Below are 14,737 nucleotides of genomic sequence, written 5' to 3'. Positions count from 1 at the left end.
TACTGCGATAGCTTGTCAGAAAAGAAACTGATGAACTAAATTTGTCAATAATCCATTGAAAGTTCTTAGACACCCCACCAAGAGATATCCCCAGGAAATTGAAAACCTCGAAAACATATAGTCCAAATACTAAAAGGGTTCAAATTTTCTCAGCTTGATGAATTCTCTACTTTGGCAGCTTTTAAGCCTCTAGTCTCAATTGCTTGGACCAAAACACTTAGTGTTCTAAAATTCAAAAGGGCAAATGAAGCTATATGCAAATTTCTGGTGGATTCACAAGGTCATATACGGAAGGTACCTGGGGCTATAAAGCTGCATATACCAATGAAAATATGTCCTCTCGCTTTTTTTCTTGACCTAAATGTACTTCGCAATAAGTTTTAAGTGGATCTGAGCACGTCTATACAAAGCCCAGATAAAAGGTGCACATTTCTGTAAGTCATCTCTTTAATGTCCAGTTGGTTTAAAGTACTTCCCCTATAAGTTTCAAGCCGGCCTAAAAAGGCCTACTTTTCACCTGAAAAGTTGGCAGTATGAGTGGTGTTGGAAGGGCTTTGAGTGCTTCCAATCATAAGGATTGAAAATCTCTAGATGATTCTAGTTCTATCAGCGTGCAACATGCCTAAATTACTTCTAAGAATTCAGCAAAGAACATAGGGGCTACAAGTTAATATTATGGCTCTAATTATGCATAATAAAATCATCTTTATAATTTAAATAATATAATAATGCTTGCCTTTCTGCTAAAAAGTTAGCGGATGTGACTAAGTGCAGCATCGAATTAGCGTGTTTTGTACTTATTAAAGCTAATTACTTAAAAAATTTACTGTTGCCACGGCAGTTGAACCCAAGATTTTCCGGTGACTAGTCAAAGTTCCCAGCCCTAGACAAATAGACATACGTAACTATCTTTGATTATTATTGTTCCAGGCTATTTAATTTGTGTGGAACGGTAAAGTCTGTGATAAAAAGCTATGAAAAGAGTAGGCGTTCTTGTTGGACCCAATAGCGAATTCCGGGGGAAAGCGATCCCCTCCCTCTTGGCGTTGTCAAAAGTTGTATCATTTTTAGATTTCTGCGACTTGATTGGGAGATCAACACATATTTGAAAACAATCTGGCGGCATTTGATCTGCCTGCCAAATAACGTAAATTGTTGAAGCTTCACAAGATGTGCATGTCAAAACTAGTTTCTTTTTCAGTAAAAAGCAAATTTCTTGAAATGACTGCAATAGCAGACACACTTTAGGGCTGGTCACGACTCTAGAAGGGTTTAAACAGCACAAAATGTTGGATAATATCAACCAGTTATGATGTCGAAGCCAAGAAAAAAGTCACCTATAGACAATTTTTTTGGTTCGAAAGCTAATCGAGTGGACAACCTACGTCAAACTGAAGACAGGAATAATGAGAATTTCAGTTTTGATAGTAATTCCACCACAATGACGAAAGGTGAAATTGTGACTTATTCGTTAGCATTAATTGAAATGTGTAGACCCAAGCCTAACACAAACATTGAAGATATAAGCACTTTCTGCGAAAATGATAAACGTTATGTGAAGTGTCCTTTTGCTTACTAACTACCCTTTTGCGTACTAACAAGTGATATTAAGACCCCTTTAGAACCTTTTAATAGCGAATCATCATCACCACTTGGTGTGCTAGTATTTTCCTGAAATGATTTAAAATCATCTTTTGATATTTGACTATATCTCTTTGATCAATTTGAAATAATTTGTCAAATGATGCAAGTCTTTTGCAATTTGCAATCAAATCTGATGTCAAATCAACTAGGTTGTAGGTCTTGCGATGGATTACAACCTCATTCTTTTTGCCATCCATTTTTATATGTTCACTTTCAGCGAGATAGGTCAAGAGTCTTTTACATTCCTCACCATACGATTGAGGTAATAGGTTTACAGCACTAGCCAATAATCTAGATTATGACAAATCTTCATCTTGTTTTAGTAAATGCACTACATAATTAAATAGGCACTTTGAAAAACAACATATTTACAACAAAATAGGCGCTTAAACATTAAAAAGGGACATAAAAACCCATTTCACCACACCCCTTCCACGAGAGTGGAGAGGCTGCTGCTGCAACAGACGGCCTCGGCTCGGGCTCGCCGGTGGTGATATTCGGTGCACGGGGTGCAAGGAAATTTGTAGTATAATATAAATACTTTCTTAAAACGACTAGAAAGATTCCGCCTTGTGCAAACATAAAAATAGCACAAATAAAAAAAAAACACAACTCAGATGGAGAAAATAGACATTCCTCCCGCCAAATATAGGATTTTTTCCAGGCCGAAACGGTTTCTGTATTGCACACATGCATCCCGGTCTGAAGTTAGGTAATATTCGAGTGATAGTAGCTTTACAACACCCGCACATACATGGACCTTGATGGCTTTTGGAACTTAATTATTATCTTCACAGTTTCTCTAAACACTCACGTCAAAATTTTCCTTTACATAGTGTGTAGGCACCCCTTTGCAGAATTTTTGAATATCCTCTTTGTGCGTTTGCGCACAGTATACCTTCGGACCTGCAAGCAGAGCCTTGGAAATCAAGTCGCTACCCGTCTTGAACTATAAAAATAATAAATTACTTGGAACCAGGCACCTCACGAGCTGTGGATAAATATGCCGTCCCAATTGGTGTAGTCCATTGAAGAGCTAATGTACTCACCATTTTCCAAGTCGCCTAACAGATTATCTGTTTTTACTTTTAACAGGAGTGAATCTGTTTCTCCATAGTAAACTTGAACTTGCCCCTCCCCCGGTCAATAAAGCTTACACAAATCATAATAAAACTCCATCATAATTTTTTGGAAATTTCTAAAATCACACTACCAGTGGAAATATTTCTATTTAAAACTACGCTTCTTTTTCTAAACAAAAGGACTTGGTATCTATATTGGTGAATAACGGAAAATTCAGATTGGCAATGCCTTGAAAATATTCTTTTGTGTCAGTTACGACGTCACAACGACTCCCATTGAACACTCTCCACACATTTTATCAAAGACTGAATTTAAAATAAGCTTAAAAATCTCCTATTTAGCCTTCTTCTTTGATTCAGATCGTTTACTGACAAATTTGTCAATAAATGTCTTCAAGTTTGGCTTTTGGTCGAATTGGAGGGCTCTATGAACCTTTGTGACCCTGAAACCGTTGGCTAGCATCCACCGAAAAAAACATTGTGTACCACAATGTTCTGTTTCAGATGACAGTTGGCAATAGGCTTTTGTTTTGAAGGTGTCCAGTACTTAGCCCCATCCTCAACCAAAGACATATTATGTGGACTCAGTGGGTACTTTGACAGCGGCTTGTTTATGCACAGGAAAATAAAATCCTTTACCAAGTCAAGTAGTTCCACTGGTATTTTAATTATCGATTTTGAAAAAAATCCTTGCACTTTATTATTTTCAACAGTGGTAATATGAGGGAAACTTAGATAAAAAAAATGTTTTAGCCATTTTTACTTCCCACACGGCAAAGACTAGAGAGAGATTGTCGACAGATAAGGGAGTTCATATCAAGAAAAACCCTTTTCGACTTATCACCAGTACATTATCCAGTCGGGACGGTTTCCAGGATACTATCCCCGTGAAAAACATACCCTCCCAGCATGGATCTCACTACAAACATATTATTAAGGGTTTTCTAACTTATATATTATATCTTTAGGGGGTATATTTTGTCTCCGCCTCCAACAAATGAAAGCTCCAAAAACCAGTGCAGCCCCAAAGAGGCCTCCAAAGACTATGACGAATATTATTACAGCCTCCATGGAACCTTTTTCAGGTTCCATATCGGATTCAGTTGAGATAGATTTAGGAAACGGGACGCAGTTGGTCTTAGGCAAACGGTTGCATTTTTTGCAATTTTCATCCACCTCTTGCAACCATTTTCTTTGTTTATCATTAAGTTCTTCAAAATCCATATACCAACTATAGCACAAACCTAGTATTCTCCTAGCTGATTTGTCATTATCTTTATTCTTTTCTAACTTAGTCGCCACAGCATATGTTTTCCCGACAGTTATATCGGGAATCGAACAAAAACTCGAATGTGGATCACAGTCTATAACAATAATATCATCTAGCGAAACTTCTGATTCACTGTATACATGTTTTGCTTTTATTTTGTACGTGTCTCTTCTTCTTGCGGACCAATCGGAAACTAGAATCCTCTTTTCAACCGTTAACACTTCAATAGTACCAACTTCTCTTGCCCTGCATATCTGGTCAGTTGGATTTCTAATATCACACATAAGGGCCTCGACTGAAAGAACTCCAATGTAAAAATTAATAAAAGTCATAATGTTTAAAGACATTTTTAAAGGTATTCTTAATTTCAGATTTTTTTTTGTGACCGTATAGGACACGGTCAGATGTGTGAAATCATCTATTGCTAAAAAAATTAATTTACTTGGTGTCTATCCATATTACTTTTCCATCTATTCTTCAATTTCCCACGAAAAATTTATGCATTTCCCAAATACCAAAAGCAATTCAACCTTCGGAAAAAATTACATAATTTGCTCATTAAACTGCAGTATGGAAATAGATGAGTATTACCAGCAATAGAATCAACAGTAGACTCTCAATAATGAGACGGATTAAACAAGAACAGTTGTTGCAACCAGAATATTCTGAATTAAAGGCATCTTTTTTCTTTGTGTTTTTTCCTCTGTAGCTCCTGGTGCGATGGAATATCATACAATGCTGTTTAACAGCTCATTTAAAAGAAAATTTCTACTTAAGAAAAACTGCATTTTCGTGTAACACTTAAATAATAGATACTATAGACAACATCCAGGTTGCAGCGATAGCTAGGAAGAGATAAGAAGTACAGTAACTCATAACACCTAAAAATAGAATCGGATTGAAACACCCCTATAAGGAAACTTACTGTCTCTTGGCTTGAATAACAAAGAAAATATGTTGGCTTGAAAAGTTTTAGTTCTTATCTTAGGCTAGAACAAAGATAGACTGCAGCATGGGCATCTCTTTTCTGTTCTTTCTCCTCAGCTAGCAAGTCACTGAAACATCACAAAGAAACGTTTAATGGCAGATTTTAAAGATAGTTTATGTATTTAAAAGCTTTTCATAATTAACAAAAATAGTTTTGAATATAGAATTTTTTTTAACGAAAAACTAAATTTTCCATACAATTCGAGTAGCGATTTTCTATACAATTTGAGTAGCACTTCTATACAAGATCAAAACAGGATTTTTTTTTTACATTGTTATAATGTAGATTTGTAAATATACTTGTATAAAATGCAATACCTTTTTCAAGAGTATAAAAAAACCGGATTTGTCATTCATATTTGAACCAAACTTTTTTGTCTGAATATAGTTAAGAATGCATTTTTACCTTAGACCTTAGTTCCTTCAGAGCCATCGGTGGTGTATAAGGCGTCTACAAAGCCTCTCCATTCGTCTCGCATTGGTGCTGCAGCGATAACGTCTCCCCATTCAGGTATTGCTGAGGTCCCGACTGTCCTCACATCTCGGTCATATATTCGTCTCAATGTATTTTTGGGGCGGCCTCTATTTCTTCTACCGTCTGGCTTCCATTCATAGGTTGTTCGAGGAAGGTAGCTCTCTTTCATACGAAGACGTGTCCCAGGTATGTCCACCACCTTCTTTTGAGCAACTCAATGACTGGAGGTTGACCATTTGTAATTTTTGTTGCCAGCTTGTATTCAACATTCTTCTGAGGATCATGTTTTCAAATGCAAGGATCCTTTTTTCAAGCTGGGTGTTTGTTTTCCAACATTCACTTGCGTAAAGGGAGAATTGAGAGTACATTGCTGTTGAAGAGTCGAAGCTTCTGTAGTATTGAACATTTATTACTTCTCCAAATAGGTTCAATCTATTGAAGGCACCTGTAGGTTGTCCAATTCTACGTTTAATCTCGGTTAAGATCTCTCCATCATAATAAATTCAGCTACCCAGGTACTTGAACTCCTGGACTTGTTCTAGATCCTTGTTTTTGCAATGGAAAACAAGTGGCGAGGTTGTGATGGCCATACTCTTCGATTTGTCAATTTTTATCTTTACCCCGACATTTTCTGCATTCTCAGTAATAGTGTCAAGTAGCTGCTGCAACCGTTCTTTAGACTCTTCGAGAAGGACAGCGTCGTCCGCGAAGTCTAGATCGAACTGTTGCTTGTTGCTTACTTTTACTCCGTAGCCCGATGTGAATCTCAGGTCATCTATCTATATATATAAAAATAAGTTGTCTGTCTGTGGATCTGTGGATCAGGTGACGTCATGTTTATGTGTCGGCTGACGTCATGAAATTAGTTGTCGTCATTTTTGCTTTGACGATGCTTAGTATATTGTAAAACACATTAATTTGGTTAATAATATACCATTTAAAACACCAAAATGAACATGCTGGAGTAGTCACTCGGTGAGAGAGGGTGTCAGAACGGAGAATGAAGGTCCCAGGTTCAAATCCTGGTTAGGCTAAAAAAGGTAAAAAACTAAAAACTAAAAAAAAACTGAAAAACTAAAAAAAGGCAAAAACTACAAAAAAAACTAAAAACTAATAAAAAAAATAAAAAAGCTAAAAAACAAAAAAAACTAAAAAAACTAAAAAACTAAAAAAACTAAAAACTAAAAAAAAACTTAAAAAAAGGAAAAAACTGAAAAATAGAAGAGAAAAAGAAAACTAATAAAATTAAGAATAAAAATAAAAAAAAATAAAAAAGATAAAAACTAAAAAAAAAGTAAAAAGAAAAAACGAAAAAAAACTAAAAAAGCTAAAAAAAAGGTAAAAACCAATAAAAAACTAAAAAGAAAAAAAGGAAAAAAACTAAAAAAAATTTTCATCTAAAAAACTAAAAAAAACTAAAAAAGGTAAAAACTAAAAGAACTAAAAAAGAAAAAAAAACTAAAAAAAGGAAAAAAAACTGAAAAATAAAGGAGAAAAAGAAAACTAAAAAAATATAAATAAAAATAAAAAAACTAAAAAGATAAAAACTTCAAAAAAAACTAAAAAGAAAAAAGAAAAAACTAAAAAACCTAAAAAAAGGTCAAAACCAATAAAAAAAAAACTAAAAGGGGAACACTGGGACACAAAAGACGACCGGGATACTGGGAATATAAATGACGACCGGGACACAGGGAATGTTCAATTAGCAATCACCATCAACAAAGCTCAAGGGCAATCATTATAATCATGAGGTATAGATCTTAATATGGATTGTTTTTCCCATGGACAATTATATGTTGCATGTTCAAGAGTCGGTAAACCTGACAATCTAAATAAATGACGACACTCAAAGAGAAAGCGACCGGGACTAAAGGAATGTTCGATTAGCAATCAACAAAGCACCGGGACACAGGGAGTATAAATGACGAAGACCGGGACACAGGGACATAACTACAAAGGGGACGCCGGGGTTCACAGGGGGATATATAAATGACGATGGCGACTCAGGGAATGGTTGATTAGCAATCACCATCAACAAAGCTCAAGGGCAATCATTAGAATCATGAGGTATAGATCTGAATACGGATTGTTTTCCCATGGACCATTATATGTTGCATGTTCATGAGTCGGTAAACCTGACAATCTATTTATATGCACAGACAATGGGACAGCAAAGAATGTTGTATATTCGCAAGTTTTACGTAGTTAAAAACATATATATATATATATATATATATATATATATATATATATATATATATATATATATATATATATATCTATATTCACAGGTGGGACATAGGGACACAACTACAATGGCGCGTAACGACTTACGCGCGCGGGGGGCTTGGGGGGGTGCGAAGCGTCACCCCAACAGCTAGTATATATATATATATACATAAATAAGTTGTTTGTCGACTGACGTCATGTTTGTCCACTGACGTCATTATAAGGACTGAACATTATGACGTCATAAATGTATTTTGTATGTTTGTATATGACATCACTATAAGTTGACGTCATTATAAGTATATAAAGCTTTGTATATGACGTCATTATACGTATATAAGGCTTGCAATTCAAAGAGAATTTTTAGTATAAATCCTACAATGGCAGAAGAAGGCGCTTCATGCCCCCCAGCCCCCCCCCCCCCGTGCGTAAGGCGTTACGTGCCACATTAGGTACGCGCCATTGTAGTGGCGTCCCTGTGTCCCACCTGTGAATATAGATAGATATATATATGTTTTTAACTACGTAAAACTTGCGAATATACAACATTCTTCGCTGTCCCATTGTCTGTGCATTTAAATAGATTGTCAGGTTTACCGACTCTTGAACACGCAATATATAACTGTCCATGGGAAAAACATTCTGTATTCAGATCTATTCCGCATTTTTTTTTAATGATTACCCTTGAGCTTTGTCGATGGTGATTGCTAATCGAACATTCCCTGTGTTCCCGTCGTCATTTATATTCCCCCCCCCTGTGCCCCACGGCGTCCCCGTTGTGGTTGTGTCTCTGTTTCCCGGTCGTCATTTATATTCCCTGTGTCCCGGTCGTCATTTGTGTCCCGGTGTCCCAGTCTGTAATTTCTCTTTGAGTTTCCCGGTCGTCATTTATATTCCCTGTGTCTCGGTGTCCCGGTCGTCATTTGTGTCCCTGTGTCCCGGTCTGTAGCTTCATCTTATAGTGACGTGATATACGAAGCCTTATACACTTATAATGACGGCATATGCAAACCCACAAACAAACAAACACGCATACATACAACATATTTTTATGTAGGTAGATATAGTTTCTTTTTTAGTTTTTTATTTTTTCTTTTCTTAGTTTTTTTTTTGATTTTCCCTTTTTTTAGTTTCTTCTTTTTATTAATTCGTTTTCTCTTTTAGTTTTTTCTTCTGTTACTTTTTTCTTCTTTTAGTTTTTTGGCTTTTTTATTTTTTTAGCTTTTTTTCTTTTTAGTTTGTACCCTTTTTATTTTTTTTTATTTTTTTTTTAGATTTTTTCTTTTTAGGTTTTTCTTTATTTTCTTTTATTTTTTTAGTTTTTTAGCTTGTTTGGCTTTTTTAGCTTTTTAATTTTTTTAGTTTTCTTTCTTTTAGTTTTTTTAGTTTTTTACCTTTTTTTCTTTTTACCTTTGTTTATAGTTTTCTTTTTCTTCTTTATTTTTCAGACGTCAAATATTGAATATTCTCTTTGAATTGCAAGCCTTATATACTTATAATGACGTCATATGCAAAGCCTTATATACTTATCATGACCTCAAATTATATTATTATTATTTTATTTTTTTTTCATAGTTTTTTCTCTTTGTTTTTAGTTTTTAGCTTTTTTTTGTTTTTTCTTTTTAGTTTTTTTTAGTTTTTTACCCTTTTTTTTCTTTTTTAGTTTTCATTTTCTTATGCGAACAAACAAACACACATATGCAAACAAATTTACAACTAATTTTTATATATAGATTCCTCAGCTGTTTCTTCTGCCATTGTAGGATTTATACTAAATATTCTCTTTGAATTGCAAGCCTTATATACGTATAATGACGTCATATACAAAGCTTTATATATTTATAATGACGTCAGTGGACAAACATGACGTCACCAGTAAATTATACATATAAATTATACATATATTATATACAATAATTATACATTGACACCAAGTAAATTAATTTTTTAGCAATAGATGATTTGACATATCTGACAAATTGTCCTATACGGTCACAATGAAATCTGAAATTAAGAATACCTTTTAAAATGTCTTTCAAGATTATGAATTTTATTAATTTTTACATCGGAGTTCTTTCAGTCGAGGCCCTTATTTGTGATAATAGGGAATCCAACTGACAAGATATGCTGGGCAAGAGGAGTTGGTACTATTGAAGTGTTTACGGTTGAAAAGAGGAATCTAGTTTCTGATTGGTCCGCAGGAAGAAGAGACACGTACAAAATAAAAGCAAAACATGTATACAGTGAATCAGAAGTTTCGCTAGATGATATTATTGTTATAGACTGTGATCCAGATTCGAGGTTTGACTGTTCGATTCCCGACATAACTGTCGGGAAAACATATGCTGTGGCTACTAAATTAGAAAAGAATAAAGATAATGACAAATCGGCTAGGATAATACTAGGTTTGTGCTATAGTTGGTATATGGATTTTGAAGAACTTAATGATAAACAAAGAAAATGGTTGCAAGAGGTGCATGAAGATTGCAAAAACTGCAATCGTTTGCCTAACACCAACTGCATCCCGTTTCCTAAATCTATCTCAACTGAATCCAACATGGAACCTGAAAAAGGTTCCTTGGAGGCTGTAATAATATTTGCCATAGTCTTTGGAGGCATCTTTGGGGCTGCACTGGTTTTTGAAGCTTTCATTTGATGGAGGCTGAGACAAAATATACCCCCTAAAGAAATAATCTAAATTTGGTAAGTAAAAATATGAATAGATTCTAATTCATATTTTTATGTTAATTACAAGCAAATATATCTTCCTCTAATCACACATCTGACTAATTGTGTTTTGACTAATAGACAAAAAGTTTGGTTCAAATATGAATTACAAATCCGGTTTTTTTATACTCTTGAAAAAGGTACTGCATTTTAAACAAGTATATTTACAAATCTACATTATAACAATGTAAAAAAAAAATCCTGTTTTGATCTTGTATAGAAGTGCTACTCGAATTGTATAGAAATTCGCTACTCGAACTGAATGGAAAATTTAGTTTTTTGTTAAAAAAAATTCTATATTCAAAACTATTTTTGTTAATTATGAAAAGTTTTTAAATACATAAACTATCTTTAAAATCTGCCATTAAACGATTGTTTGTGATGTTTCAGTGTCTTGCTAGCTGCGGAGATTGAACAGAAAAGACATGCCCATGCTACAGTTTATCTTAATTCTAGCCTAAGATAAGAACTAAAACTTTTCAAGCCAACATATCTTCTTTGTTATTCAAGCCAAGAGCCTGTAAAATTTCTTATAGGGGTGTTTCAATCCGATTCTATTTTTAGGTGTTATGAGTTACTGTACTTCTTATCTCTTCCTAGCTATCGCTGCAACCTGGATGTTGTCTAATAACAGGAATATTGGCGTAAAATTACTATTGTAATTGTATTACCACATGCCTATTGTAACTGCTCAAGCCTGTTATTATCACAACATAGGATAGTTTTAGCAATTCTTAGTTAGACTACAAAGTGTTTGTCATTTTTTTGGCGACACTTGTATATATGCTTGGATAATATCTGTTGTATGGCAACAATAGCCTACATTGAATTTTTGGCTATATAAAACATATTTTATGTTTTGGGTATATTTTGGCTGAATCTTTTTGGGTGACACTTGTAGATATGCATGGATAACATCTGTTGTAGGGCAACAATAGCTTACATTGATTTTTTGGCTATTTAAATTTTGTCATATTTGATTTGATTCAGTGTACATTACAGGCTCAGTTTCTTGAATTTCATTATCTATTTTACTTTAAAATTATGATACTGTTTTGGTCTAGCTTACCTGGGATATTTCGTTTTATATAGGCTTGAAGATTTATATTTTTGTGGGGGGGATAAATTATGGACTGTTAAACAAGGAAATGAACAATCTCCAAATATGACTTGACTTTCAATGAAAATGTCATGGCTTATACAGCAATGTTTAGAAATGCTAAGCTTACAATTAGTGCTATTGATTAGGAACCATCTTGATAAAACAGTTTTTACATCATAATATGAAGAAAAATTTTAGTCATACTTTTTTTAAGGTGCTTCCACTGTGCTTCAACTCAATCTAAAAAAGATTCAATTCTTCATTTTCTTTAAGGGTGGGTGTATACGTTACTCATTTTAGTGCAAATTTTAGTGTGATACTTTTTGAGTTGTCAGCTTTTATTCAAACTTTTTTTTTTGTATGGAGCTTTAATGCTTAAAGTTGCTTGGTGTTTAGTGTGTGGAGGATGTATATTGAATATTCCCACTATTTATTGAGTTGAGCTATTCTTGACCATTTTTTACTATATTACGATGTAATCTCGAGAAAATCAACCTTGTCAGGCTTGAAAATAAGAAAAAACAAGTTTTTTTTAAAGGAAAGTAAGGAGCGACATTAAAATTTAAAACGAACAGAAATTACTCCGTGTATGAAAGGGGCTTTTCCTTCCCAACGCCCCGCTCTTTACGCTAAAGTTTGACTCTTTCTCTTAACCCTACATTTTAAAACAGTAAAAAACTTTAGCGTAAAGAGCGGGGCGTTGAAAAGGAAAAGCCCCTTTCATATACGGAGTAATTTCTGTTCGTTTTAAGTTTTAATGTCGCTCCTTACTTTCATTTAAAAACACTTGTTTTTTTTATTTAATTTCTGAACGTTTTTGAATCAATACATGTTTTGATTTTGGGTCTCCTCAGAGGAATAATTAAAACGAAATTTGTATATTTATTTTTTTGCTAAATGGCTTTCTCGTAATTTTGATCGGATGATTTTGAGAAAAAAAGAGCGGGGGAGGAAGCCTAGTTGCCCTCCGATTTTCGGTTAATTAAAAAGGCAATGAACAAAATGGCTATCTCAAAATTTTGATCCGTTGACTTTGGGAAAAAAATGAGCGAGGGAGGGGGCCTAGATGCCCTCCAATTTTTTTGGTCACTTAAAAAGGGCACTAGAACTTTTCATTTCCGTCAGAATGAGACCTCTTTCGACATTCTAGGACCACTTGGTCGATACGATGACCCCTGGAAAAAAAAAAAACAAAAAAAACAAACAAATAAACACGCACCCGTGATTTGTCTTCTGGCAAAAATACAAAATTCCACATTTTTGTATATAGGAGCTTGAAACTTCTACAGTAGGGTTCTCTGATACGCTGAATCTGATGGTCTCATTTTCGTTAAGATCCTACGACTTTTAGGGGGTGTTTCCCCCTATTTTCCTAAATAAGGCAAATTTTCTCAGGCTCGTAACTTTTGATAGGTAAGACTAAACTTGATGAAACTTCTATATTTAAAATCAGCATCAAAATGCGATTCTTTTGATGTAGCAATTGATATCAAAATTCAATTTTTTAGAGTTTTGGTTACTATTGAGCCGGGTCGCTCCTTACTACAGTTCGTTACCACGAACTGTTCGATATACCTGACGCGGGGATGCCACGGATATTCTGTGGTAGCCACAACACTTGGCTGGGTAGAGAATTTAAAGTGGCGAAACCCTATATAGGCCAGTGTATTCTCGTGAAGAGCCCTTGTGTTAGGTTGTTGCCTCTGAATTATTTGTATTTATAATTTTTTTCTATTGTTTGGTAAATGACGACTTATACTTATTGACGACATGACTGCCTGTCCATGGATTATTCTTTATGGTTGATTGTGTTTGGCTATGCTGTTTGACCTATGTGATTGTATGGATGAGTAGGGTTAAGGCCTCATTCAAGTGCTGGTCTATATTAATCACTAATTTAGGAAAACAGTCTTCCTTTTTTCCTTCTGTCTCTTTTTTTTTTTTTTTCTTTTTTTATGAGTTTGTGCTGTTGCATTGGTGATTTCTCTTTTCATGATATTATTCCAGGTTGGATCCAGTGCTGGTGGAGAAAATGTTTTAGTTTTCTCCCCGACAGACCTTTACCCTGGTCCAGGTTTTTAACATGATATTGTTAATTATTTGTGAGATGGCACTTATGCAAATTTCATGTTCTTGCATGTTTTTTTTTTTTTTTTTTTTATGTATTTATTGACCTATTGACCTTGGCATGTTTTTTGGACTTTGATTGTTGGATTTTGATTTGGATGTTTGTTTGTTTTGGATTTATTTTCAATAACTTTTAAGGCAACAAATATTAGCACAAAACTTTAACACAAATATTAGCCTCGGAACTCGGAACGATTTTTTGAAAGTAAGTAAGTGTAAGTGTCGTTGTTTTCTTTGCCAGGATCATTTTATCCCACGGACTTTTGTTAAGAGTACATTGTATAATAAAAATTTTGCATGCAAGTTACGTGGTAATGTTATTTGTAGAACAACCAATGTAATTTACCTATTAGAATGTAATGAATGCTGCCAACAATATGTGGGGGAAACAACTAATAATATATATAAAAGATTTTCTGGACACAAGACAACAGTTAATAATGAAAAAACTAATAGCTATCTAGTTCAACATTGTAATATTGGTAAATGTTCAATATCAGATATAACTTTCACAATTTTAGAAAATTTAGAGTTAGAAAATTTAAATAAAGAAGAGAAGAATAATAGACTACGTAAACAGGAGGATTTCTGGATCCATACTCTTGGTACAGCTTATCCTTTTGGGCTAAATGATCGTGTAGTAAAATATGGTGACATGTCTCAGGTTATTGTTAAATGTATTGATGGTCTTATGGACCATCCTTCTTTTACTTGTCCTACTAAACGTAAAAAACGATCGAGAGGACATAGGAAAAATAATAGAAAAAATGAATTAGATTTACATATGCTTTCTATAGGTCTACACTAGCTACTTGAATCTAGGGGTATGATTTCTGTAATAAAATGTCTAAATAATTTATCCAAGAGGAATTTAATCAAACTTTTCTGGATTGTTAAGAATAATACAGCTCTTGAATATAATTTTAAAGTAATATGCGATACAATTTGCATTCTAACTAAAACGAAATTTATTTAAAAAAAGAAAAAGTTTGATAAGATTGGTAATAAGGATAACAGATTATATTTACCTATTAATTTTACTTGTAAGCAGATTGAAGATATTAATTTACCAGAAATTTTAAATCAGCGGCATG

General features: G+C 34.0%; 1 protein-coding gene across 1 annotated transcript in view; it reads right to left on the bottom strand.

Annotated features, from left to right (window-relative positions):
• LOC136030341 (uncharacterized) overlaps window positions 1–14,737 on the bottom strand; it is an 88,966-nt gene that overhangs the window by 4,748 nt on the left and 69,481 nt on the right. The gene's annotated exons all lie outside the window — the stretch shown is intronic.

The sequence above is a fragment of the Artemia franciscana genome, chromosome 8 (assembly GCF_032884065.1).
Source record: "Artemia franciscana chromosome 8, ASM3288406v1, whole genome shotgun sequence".
Taxonomy (NCBI): domain Eukaryota; kingdom Metazoa; phylum Arthropoda; class Branchiopoda; order Anostraca; family Artemiidae; genus Artemia; species Artemia franciscana.
This window is presented reverse-complemented; position numbering and strand designations above follow the sequence as displayed.